The sequence below is a fragment of the Microcaecilia unicolor genome, chromosome 5, assembly GCF_901765095.1.
Source record: "Microcaecilia unicolor chromosome 5, aMicUni1.1, whole genome shotgun sequence".
In the NCBI taxonomy this organism is placed as follows: Eukaryota; Metazoa; Chordata; class Amphibia; order Gymnophiona; family Siphonopidae; genus Microcaecilia; species Microcaecilia unicolor.
In genome coordinates, this window is record NC_044035.1 from 332,511,240 (window position 1) to 332,523,642 (window position 12,403).

Below are 12,403 nucleotides of genomic sequence, written 5' to 3' on the forward strand. Positions count from 1 at the left end.
CAATGTTACTATCAAAGTTGTAGGAATCACATCTTCAGAGTCTGTTAATTCAAGCAATTCAGTAACATTCAGTGGATGTTCTTGTACTTCAATTTTTTGTTCACTTCTCTCCTTAACCGGAAGATAGTACACTTGGGTAAAAGGAGGAATTAAGCGCTGTACAATTTAACATAGAAGGACAGTCCCTGCTCAGAGAGCTTACAATCTAACTAAGTAGGAGAGAGTCCTTCCAATTCAAATTGCTTTTTTCTGGACCAAGTGCTGATATTCAAAGTAACTTAACTGAATAGTGCTGCTAAATATCAGCTGTGGCCAGTACAGTACTATCCAGTTGCTCGGATGCAGACTCAGGGTTAAGCTGAGAATTATCTGGTTTAACAAGCTAATCAGTACTGATAATTGGCTGCTAACAAGCAATTATCAGCACTAATTGGCATTTATTAGAATTTAAGAGCGCAACTGTCTAACCGTATTCTGTAAATTGGTGTGAGTAATATTCTAATATGTGGATCACAAAAGTGGGAGTGGCCACGGGAGAGCTGTGGGTGGTTCAAGGTCATTCCTAGAATTATGTGCACTGTTATAGCATATGCTCGATCTGTTCCTAAAGAAGACGTGGGCATTTAGTTGGCGTAAATGGCTGAGCCTAAATGTTGGTCACGGGAACGGCCACTACCTGTGGTTTATAGAATACGCCTAATATTAGGCGAGGTTTAAAGAATAGTTTAGCATGTTTTTTTTGGCACCATGCATAGAATTCTCCCATAACTGGGTAAATGCCCAGATAAAGTTGGGACAGTAAAGAGTTGCTATTCAGGTTCTGGTCTGAAAGGAATATCGGGGTCATTTTCTGCCTCTAGCAGTCAGTGCTTTCACAATCACTGGCTGCTACAGGCTCAGTATTAGTCCCTCAAATTTTTCAAATTAATTTCAACCTCTAAAGGGCCTTTTTAGTAAAGGGTTGCCACGCAGCAAGGAACTTGCTGTACAGCAACCTGAAGCTACTGACATCTCAACGCGGCTGCCGGTAGGAATTCCGCATTAAGCACATGCCATTTCCAGTGCTACGTAAATTTTTGTCTAAAATTATTAGCATGGCACTTACCCAGTGGTAATTGGGCAGGGTCACGTGCTGCATAGTTACTGCTGGGTTACCACAGGAGCCCTTACCGCTACTGGTGGTTGTAAGTGCTCCCCCCGCATTGGCCACACAGTAAATACAATTTTACCACATGGCCATGATGATTTTCAGCCTTTTTTTCCTGCTGCGGTAAAAATGGCTCTGGCGCATGGCAAAAACGGCCACCGACACTATGGCAAAGCCCGTTTACCACAGCTTGGTAAAAGGGTCTCTAAGTGAATTAATATGAGGTCTACAACATATGTTATGAGCTCTTGTTCATAAACTTTCCTGACAGATCACTTGGAAATAAGTGGACTTTTTTTTACCAGGCATTTATACTGTAATTTGCCTCTTTTGTCTGGTTGCTTTCCTGATGTTGTAATCATCTTCATTAACTACTGGAAGCCATGAAACAGCTGTGTCATGGAATTCTGTTTTCTGGACACAAAATATTCTCTCTAGTATTAGCATTAATATGGCTAATCCTTTTACATAGAAATATACACCACTAACAGGCTCATTTTTGAAAGAGATGAATGCCCATCTTTCAACATAAATCTAAACATGGATGTCCATCTCCCAGAGATGTCCAAGTCAGTATAATCGAAACACGATTTTGGATGCCTCTAAGTGAAGTCCATTACAAGGACGTCCACATTTCAAGCGGGCTTGTTGGAGGCGTGGTGAAGGCGGGACTTCGGCATGCCTAACACTTGGACATCTTTGAGCCATAATCGAAAAAAGCAGGGATGTCCTAAAGTAAAACTTGGACATTTTCACCCGGACATGGTTTTTTTATGAATAAGGCACAAAAAGGTGCCCGAAATGACCAGATGACCACCGGAGGGAATCGAGGATGACCTCCCATTACTCCCCCAGTGGTCACTAACCCCCTCCCACCCTCAAAAAAATCTTTAAAAATATTTTGTGCCAGCCTCTATGCCAGCCTCAGATGTCATACTCAGGTCCATGACAGCACATGCAGGTCCCTAGAGCAGTTTTAGTAGGTGCAGTACACTTCAGACAGGCAGACCCAGGCCCATACCCCCCTACCTGTTACATTTGTGGAGGAAACAACTGTACCCACATCTAGGTGCCCCCCTTCACCCATAAGGGCTATGGTAGAGATGTGCAGTTGGGGGTAGTGGGTTTTGTGGGGGTTGGGGGCTCGGTACACACAGTAAGGGAGTTATGTACCTGGGAGCAATTTGTGAAGTCCACTGCAGTGCCCCCTAGGGTGCCTGGTTGGTGTCCTGGCATATCAGGGGGACCAGTGCACTACAAACGCTGACTCCTCCCACATCCAAATGGCTTGCATTTGGACGTTTTTGACATGGACGTCTTTGGTTTCGAAAATTGCCGAAAGTCAAAGACGTCCATGTCAAAGGATGTCCATCTCTAAGGACATCCAAATCCAAGGACGTCCTTGGTATTTTCGAAACGAAAGATGGACGTCCATCTTTTTTTGAAAATACGTTTTTTCCCGCCCCTGGATTTGGATGTTATACGAAGATGTCCAAATCCCAACTTGGATGTTTCTTTCGAAAATGCCCCTCTAAGTATATTTAAAAGCAAATGGCCGCTAAAACAACACTTAATTGGCTATCTGGCGATATTCAATGCCTGATAGCTGGCTTTCTGGCACTGAATATCACCGGTTAGCAGCTTAAAGATAGCTGGTTATATTGGGCAATATAACCGGCTATCCGCCGATTTTCAAAACCAGACCAGACAAATTTGGCAGCCATATTTGGCTGACACAATAGGTGGAATAATTTTGGTCATCTGACTTTAAGTGGCCAGCACTAAATCTCAGCACAGCCAATTAAAATCAGACCAGCCATAGTGAAATCAGATATTCAGTGCCGGTCACCGGAAACAGACCGGCATTCAATATACAGGTTTAGCACCGATGCAGGGAGATATCCCGGCTATCTCTCACAGTTTGAATATTGGTGTCCTGGTGTTTACATTGGAGAGAGTGTTTTTGATGTTATAATGGGTGTGTACGTAAGAACATAAGAATAGCCATACTTGGGCAGACCGATGTTCCATCTAGCCCAATATTCTGCTTCCAACAGTGTCCAATCCAGGTCACATGTACCTGGAAGAATATCAAATAGTAGCAACATTCCATGCTACCAATCCCAGGGACAGCAGTAGCTTTCCCCGTTTGTATTACAAATGCAGACTATGGACTTTTCCTCCAGGATCTTGCCCAAACCATTTTAAAATCTAGTAACGAGTTTGAAAGCTTAACTATTCCTTTAGTGAAAATAAATGTCCTCCTCTTCATTTTAAAAGTATTACCATGTAACTTAGTACTTAGTACTTTTTGAATGAATAAACAATTGATTCAAGTTTACCCATTTTACACCACTCAGGATTTTGTAGACCTCTGTAATATCCACCCTCAGCTATCTCTTTTCCAAGCTGAAAAGCTGTAACTTCCTAAGCCTTTCCTCATATGAGAGGAGTTCCACCCTCTTAGTCATTTTTGTCACCCTTCTACTACTACTACTATTACTTATCATTTGTATAATGCTACTAGATGTACGCAGTGCTGTACACTTGAACATGAAGAGATAGTCCCTGCTTGACAGAGCTTACCCTTCTTTGAACTTTTTCTAATTCCGCTATATAGATACGACAACCAGAATTAGACACAATACTCAATGAAAGGTTGCACCATGGAGCGATACAGAGGAATTATAGTATTCTTTGTCTTATTTTCTCTCCTTTTCCTAATACTTCCTAGCATTCTGTTTGCATTTTTGCAGATCTTTTTTCTTGGATGCTGACTCCTAAGGTGGAACCAAACATCAGGTAACTATGATTTGAATTATTTTTCCCAAATGTTCATCACTTTGCATTTATACAAATTAAATTTCATCTGCCATTTGGATGTCCAGTTTTTAAATTTCCTAAGGTCTTCCTGAACATTTTCACAGTCTGCATGCATTTTAGTAACTTTGAATTTCTAGATCATTTATAAATATGTTAAATAGCACACATTCCAGTACAGATCCCTGTGACACTCCACAATTCACCCTCCTCCACTGAGAGAATTGACCATTTAACATACCCTCTATTTTCTATCCATTAACCAGTTCCTACTTCACAACAGAATATTGCCTCTTATATCATGACTTTTTAAAATTCTCTCAGGAGTCTCTCATGAGGAACTTTATCAAAAGCTTTCTGAAAATCTAGATACATTACATCAACTGGCTAACCTTTATCCACATGTTTATTCATGCTTTCAAAAAGAAATGAAGCAAATTGGTGAGGCAAGACTTCCCTTGGCTGAATCCATATTGACTCTTCATTAAACCATGCTTGTTCAGTAATTTTATTTTTTATATTTTCCACTGTTTTGTCCAGCACTGATGTCAGGCTTACTGGTCTGTAATTTTCCGGATTATCCCGGTACCCTTCCAATCTTCAGGTACTATGGATGATTTTAATAATGGGTTACAGATCACTAACAGCAGATCTGCAAAATCATGTTTGAATTATTTCAGTACTGTAGGGTGTATACCATCCAGTCCAGGTGATTCACTACTCTTTAATTTTTCAGTTTGGTTCAGTCACATCTTCCAGGCTCACCAACATATCTTTCAATTTCTCCACATCATCACCCTTGAAAACAACTTCTGGTGCAGGTAGATCTGTTAATGTTCTTCGGTAAAGACTAAGCAAATAATTAATTTAGTCTCTCTGCTATCACCTTGTCATCCCTGAGTGACCTTTTTACTTCTTGATAATCCAGTCCCATGGATTCCGTCACAGGCTTTCTGCTTCTGATATACCTGAAAAAGTTATTACTATGAGTTTTCACCTCTGTGACAAGTTTCTCTTCATATTATCTTTTATCCTTTTATATCAGTGCTTTGCATCTATCTTGCCAGTGCTTATGGTGCTTCTTGTTTTCTTCAGTTGGATCCTTTTTCCATTTTTTGAATTATGCTCTATTAGCTTTAACAGCCTCTTTCACTTCACCTTTTAACCATGCTGGCTGTCATTTTTGCTTCTTTTCACCTTTATTATTATATGGTATGCATCTGGCCTGGACTTCAAAGCTGATATTTTTAAATAATATCCATTTCTGATTTAAAGTCTTACCCTTAGTGGATGATATTTTTAGCTTTTTTTTTAAACAATTTTCCTCATTTTATCATAGTTGCCTTTTTGAACGTTAAATGCTACTACAGTATTGGGTCCTTATACTAAGCAGCTGTAGGGTTAATGCGCAGGTAGTAAACACCAAATCAACCATAATACAGGGGTCGTGTAGGCACCCTGTGTGCACGTTGTTTCCTGCTGTAAAATATATTTTTCTATTTTCTACCATGGGGGGCATTCCTGGTGGTAATCACACACACTACTACTTAAAATTTCTATAGTGATAGTAGATGTATGCTGCGCTGTACACTTGAACATGTAGTAGTAGTAGTAGTATGTGAGCCCTTATTGCTAGCAAATTTAATAAATGATAAACATATGGAATTTCAGTTCATAAGGATTCCACATTGTTATCTGTTTCCTGCAGAATTTTTATTTTGTCTGACACAATTCTCTCTTCAACATATAGTGCAGCCCTCCCCCCCCCCTCCAATTTGATTCACTCAATCACAATACTTTCCATGGCCTGATCCTCTCCTTATTTATAACCAGAATTGACGACTGTAATGTTGCCTTTGCTGAAATTACACAGACCTCCATGAGGAAGCTATAATCATTGCAGAACACCGCAATTAGACTACTCACGCCATGCAGAGAAGTATGATATTGTATCCCATCTTTTAAAGGATCATCATTGTTCCCCAGTATTAGCATTCCAAGCTGTTTGTATTGGGCTCCCTCCCTACCTATTATTTCTTACCATCCCTAATGCTTCTGCCTACATGTTATGGTCCTTGAATGACCACTGTATGATATTGCCCAGCCCTAAACTTGCCCAATAAGAAAGCACCTGGCAGTTGGAACAGCTCCCATTAGAAATCAGAGCCAAAACCTTTCTGGCCAAATTAAGACATGGTTATTTAGGCAAGTCTTTTGATGAATAGTAGAAAGTCAATATGAACACAGAATTTCTTATCCCTTCTACTGTCAGCTCTCTTTTTTTCTTTCTACTTTTTGATATACAGTGGTGGAAATAAGTATTTGATCCCTTGCTGATTTTGTAAGTTTGCCCACTGACAAAGACATGAGCAGCCCATAATTGAAGGGTAGGTTATTGGTAACAGTGAGAGATAGCACATCACAAATTAAATCCGGAAAATCACATTGTGGAAAGTATATGAATTTATTTGCATTCTGCAGAGGGAAATAAGTATTTGATCCCCCACCAACCAGTAAGAGATCTGGCCCCTACAGACCAGGTAGATGCTCCAAATCAACTCGTTACCTGCATGACAGACAGCTGTCGGCAATGGTCACCTGTATGAAAGACACCTGTCCACAGACTCAGTGAATCAGTCAGACTCTAACCTCTACAAAATGGCCAAGAGCAAGGAGCTGTCTAAGGATGTCAGGGACAAGATCATACACCTGCACAAGGCTGGAATGGGCTACAAAACCATCAGTAAGACGCTGGGCGAGAAGGAGACAACTGTTGGTGCCATAGTAAGAAAATGGAAGAAGTACAAAATGACTGTCAATCGACAAAGATCTGGGGCTCCACGCAAAATCTCACCTCGTGGGGTATCCTTGATCATGAGGAAGGTTAGAAATCAGCCTACAACTACAAGGGGGGAACTTGTCAATGATCTCAAGGCAGCTGGGACCACTGTCACCACGAAAACCATTGGTAACACATTACGACATAACGGATTGCAATCCTGCAGTGCCCGCAAGGTCCCCCTGCTCCGGAAGGCACATGTGACGGCCCGTCTGAAGTTTGCCAGTGAACACCTGGATGATGCCGAGAGTGATTGGGAGAAGGTGCTGTGGTCAGATGAGACAAAAATTGAGCTCTTTGGCATGAACTCAACTCGCCGTGTTTGGAGGAAGAGAAATGCTGCCTATGACCCAAAGAACACCGTCCCCACTGTCAAGCATGGAGTTGGAAATGTTATGTTTTGGGGGTGTTTCTCTGCTAAGGGCACAGGACTACTTCACCGCATCAATGGGAGAATGGATGGGGCCATGTACCGTACAATTCTTAGTGACAACCTCCTTCCCTCCGCCAGGGCCTTAAAAATGGGTCGTGGCTGGGTCTTCCAGCACGACAATGACCCAAAACATACAGCCAAGGCAACAAAGGAGTGGCTCAGGAAGAAGCACATTAGGGTCATGGAGTGGCCTAGCCAGTCACCAGACCTTAATCCCATTGAAAACTTATGGAGGGAGCTGAAGCTGCGAGTTGCCAAGCGACAGCCCAGAACTCTTAATGATTTAGAGATGATCTGCAAAGAGGAGTGGACCAAAATTCCTCCTGACATGTGTGCAAACCTCATCATCAACTACAGAAGACGTCTGACCGCTGTGCTTGCCAACAAGGGTTTTGCCACCAAGTATTAGGTCTTGTTTGCCAGATGGATTAAATACTTATTTCCCTCTGCAGAATGCAAATAAATTCATATACTTTCCACAATGTGATTTTCCGGATTTAATTTGTGATGTGCTATCTCTCACTGTTACCAATAACCTACCCTTCAATTATGGGCTGCTTATGTCTTTGTCAGTGGGCAAACTTACAAAATCAGCAAGGGATCAAATACTTATTTCCACCACTGTATGTCATGTTGCATGTTTTCTTTCTTACGTTTATGGAGGTCCTTTCTTACCCGTATTAGTCTGTAAACCACTTAGTTCTATCCCCAATAATAGTGCTATAACACATTTGAATAAAGAATAAGTAGGAGTGGAAGAGTGGTAGTCCCTGAATAATTTCATAGGACTCTGTGAGGAGCTAACTAAAATAAAGGTGGATAAAGTAATGTGGCTGGATGGCATACATCCCAGGGTACTGAAAGAATGTAGGAAAGTTCTGGTGGTTCTACTGTCTGATCTATTCAATACTACTCTAGCGTCGGTAGTGTTCTCAGAGGACTGGAGAAAGGTAGATGTAGTCCTTCTCACCTAAAGGGGAAATAAGGAGGAGGTTGGGAATTACAGGCCTGTTAGTCATATCTCTGTGGTAAACAAATTAATGGAAACACTTCTAAAACAGGGTATAGTGAGATTTTTGGAATTTGAATGGATTGCAGGACCCAAGGCAGCATGGTTTCATTAGAGGCAGGTCTTATCAGACAAATCAGATTAATTTCTTTAACTGCATGACCAGAAAGTTGGGTCAATAGAGAATGTTAGATGTGCTATGCTTGGATTCTAGCAAAGCTTTCGACATGGTTCCACATGCCCTAAGGAGCTAGATTCTATATATCACACCTAAAAATTCAGAGCTGAAAAAAATACACCTAGGCTATTCTATAAAGTACACCTAAATTTAGGCATGTTTTATAGAAGATGCCTAAATTTCTACACTGTTTATAGAATACGCTGAGCGCCCATCCGTGTGACTAAATTTAGTTGCGGTTAGTAACGTATGGTAAAACTTGGTCTAAATGCTGATGCCTAAATTAGGTATGGACCAGGTGTATTCTATAATTACATGTATAGATATTAGAAATGCCCCAAACCCGCCCATTCCACACACATGGCCATGCCCCCCTTTCAGGTATGCAACTTAGAATTTACACACATCACAGAATACACTTAGACAGTTGTGCACGTAAATTCTAATTAATGCCAATTAGTGTCAATTGCTTGTTAATTGTCAATTATTGGCACTGATTGGCTTGCTAACTAATTAAGTTGTGCACACAAATCCAGAATATGACCAGATTTGTGCATGCAACTTGAGTCATGCTATGTAGAATCCATGGAAACGTGACTCACTGGGTTAGGAACTGGTTGCGTGAAAGATAACAGAGAGTATTGCTAAATGGAGCTCACTGTGAATAGAGATGTGAATAAAGAACCAAACCTTGAAACACCACTATTAACGAGGGTATAGTGGAACATGGTTTGGGAGTGCCTGGTGCAAGGCAAAAATCTGCATATGTATTTCCCCATTTTATAAAGGAAATGCACATTTATGCAAACCTGTTTTCCCAACTAGGTTTTACACCAGCTCAAAGGTGCATATAGAAATGTAAAAAGTGCTTATTTTGCCCAGGGACTTTACATGAGGGATTAAGGGTGTAATTCTCCTTAATTCCCCATTCATTATTTTTGCCTCAAGTGTGAAGAAAAACAGAAATTGCAGTCTCACTACTTAACTGGCTGCATATACACATCTCTGTAAAACTGAACAGTTGCATGTGGAAGTTGCATCACTTACATATGGAAGTTGTAAAATCATCGCTTTGATGTGAACTTTCACATGAAAGCTGCTGGGTTCATGTCAAGTGTTTAGTATTTATAAAACCACTTCACCTGTTGTGCATGCTGGCAAATAAATGTCCACTCCTGCAGGTTCTTATAGGCATATGGCTCTGCATTCAGTAGAACCTTTTGTAAAATACTGCTGAAAATAAGCATATCCTGAACTTGACATCTGACTTTTGATCTCAACGTTCTATGTAAAATGAACCTTAAAGACTCTTTGAATGTCACTGGAAAACTGGCTAGAGACTCTGAATAAAAGCTGAATACACATATGAGAAGAAAAGTTTCTATCACTAAATGGAATTCAGTCCTGAAATGGATGTCTGCAAGCTGGCTTAATCCCTAATGAAAGTAAATTCAGCAGCAGAAGTGACAACGAGGAATGACATCATGGCTAACACTATTGGATGGATTATTGACAGGGTGCAGCAGTGATCAGAATCTGATGAATCTAGATGCTGTCCTTTTTATAAGGATTTCAAATATTCACTTTCTTGTGTGGTTGTTGAGATAAGATAGGAAGGTCAGGAAATTTCATCAGAGCCCTCACATATGTGCTATTTGTGTATGTTCTTGGCAGTGGTTTCCTTCTACCATCTACTTCCTTTGATTTTGAAGAGCTCGGTAGGGTGTTTACTGAACAACAGAAATGTTTCGGAATGTTTGATGGATAATCAGTGGATTATGGATATGGTTTCTTATATATTTATATTGCTTAACTGCTCTGTATAAGATATCATGGTTATTTATACTAGTTTCTCAGGATGTCACTGGTTTACATAGCCCTATTAAGTAAGGCCAGGAAAACCTCTAAAGTCTGTATCTCGAAAATGGCAAAGACAGTTCAGTTCTGTTTGGTGGACTGGATGAACCTTGCAAATCTTTTATCTGCCATCATTTACTATGTTACTATGTTAAAAGGAAAATAATCATCTTCATTTATGAAATTGTGACCTGCGGTAGCTTTTTTGCAGGAAGGCCATCTTTCAAACACTGAATATGATAAACTAAAAGTGGGATGGGTATGACAAGTTTTCAGCTTTATATAGAAGCTTCAAAAGAAGGGGGTTATCTTTCAAACACTGAATATGATAAACTAAAAGTGGGATGGGTATGACAAGTTTTCAGCTTTATATAGAAGCTTCAAAAGAAGGGGGTTGCTATTTTATTTTCTAAATAATAGTGTTCAGTTTCCTAATAAATGCACACTGGCCAAGACTGCATTTCTTATATGAACATGCTAAAAAACTAATAATTATTAGTATGACAGCTGTTCAAAATTCAGATTAAACATCAAATATATAAGGAGACATAAGTTTCTAATTCTGAGCAGATAGCAATTAATTTTGTAGAATTTTATCCGAAGCTGTACTTATCACAATTATCTCAGTCTCAATACTTGTCTAATGAATGGTTAAACAGTCAAAATATTCCGCAGTTAAATGTGTCTGCTAAAGAGAATATTTAGAAGCTTTTTGCATTAGAATTCTTGGGAACAATGTCCTTGTTGAAACCAATAAAGCAGCAGGCTTCTTGCAGAGCTATATATGGAAGCTTGACCCTTAGCAGTAGTACCACAAGAATACTGCTTGGGGTCATCAGATGCCATTTTTTCTTCCAGAGCACAAGGAGGTGGGAGCAGATGGGTACTGCTCTGGCCTCATTCCGCTAGCCCACCAGCGATGGTCCCTGGTTAAGTCCTTCTCTTTCGAAAATAAGCCTGATAGTGGACTGAAAAGGACAACTGTATTCTTGATTGGCAGGAAAAATGTGATGAAGATGTTAATATCTGTTTAGGAGGTAATTTTAGAAGGGTTAGGTAGCTTTTACTCTTGTAAAAGGAAAAGTTTACACTTTTATATGTATAAAGAGCAATTTTAGATTTGCAGCTTCTAACCTGTGCATATCTGCAGCATGCACAGATTTCAAGGGGACATGCTCTGGGTGTGCTGTGGATAGACTTTTAAAATATACATGAACCTCCCCATGTTACAAGGAAAATAAACATGTATTTTAAAAAAATGCCTATTAGGATTTATATCTGAGAAAGAACAAACTTAGGGGTCCTTTTACTAAGCTGTGGAAAGTGCTAGTATGCACTTACTGCAACTTAAAAGGGCTTACTGCGGGACATGCTCAAGCATACTGCAGTAAGATCCCAATCTGTGCGCACAAACCGCTGGATTTTATATATCGTGCCTAGCATTCCGCGCCTAAATCTAAAAGTATTCCAAAACAATTTGCGTAACTTAATTGGCTTAACAAGTCAATGAGTGTTAACAGCAATTAAGCAATAATGAGCACTAATTGGCAATAATTAGAATTTACTTGCTAAGCATATACTGATGAACTGAGCCTAAATTCTAAGGTGTACAGTTCAAAAAGGGAGTGGCTATAGGTGGGGTAATGGGCATTTCATGGCTGTTCATAAATTTCCACGTGTTATAGAATATGGCCCAGTCTGCGTAAATCTACATGCATGGATTTATACCACATTTGTGTTGGCATAAATGGATGCACGTAGTTTTAGGCACTGGGATATACTGCACCTAAATCTTATAGAATACACTTAGGTAAAAATGATTTTTCCACATGGATTTTACAGGTGCCATATACAAAATCTCCCCCAAACTGTCTCTATGGAGGGGCATGTCAGGGGGCGGATAGTGGGCATTTCTGCACTAATCAGTTAGCACATCTACATTATCACATGCTAACTCATCAGCACAGGATTAGTGTGTGAGCCCTTACAACATAGAAAATGGGTGGTGGTAGTGCGAAAGTGCTAATTTTTGTTAATGGCTGCTCACTAATGGCAACATTAGCACATTGTCGCGACCCTCACCTGTGACGCTCTCCTTTCGGCCGCTGCACGCCTCGGAT

General features: G+C 40.2%; 1 long non-coding RNA gene across 1 annotated transcript; it reads left to right on the forward strand.

Annotated features, from left to right (window-relative positions):
- The first annotated feature begins 401 nt into the window (after window positions 1–401).
- LOC115471050 lies at window positions 402–11,891 on the forward strand. Its single transcript, XR_003942272.1, has 3 exons — window positions 402–484; window positions 2,131–2,135; window positions 11,876–11,891. It is a non-coding gene; the product is annotated as an uncharacterized LOC115471050 (long non-coding RNA).
- Window positions 11,892–12,403: the final 512 nt, after the last annotated feature.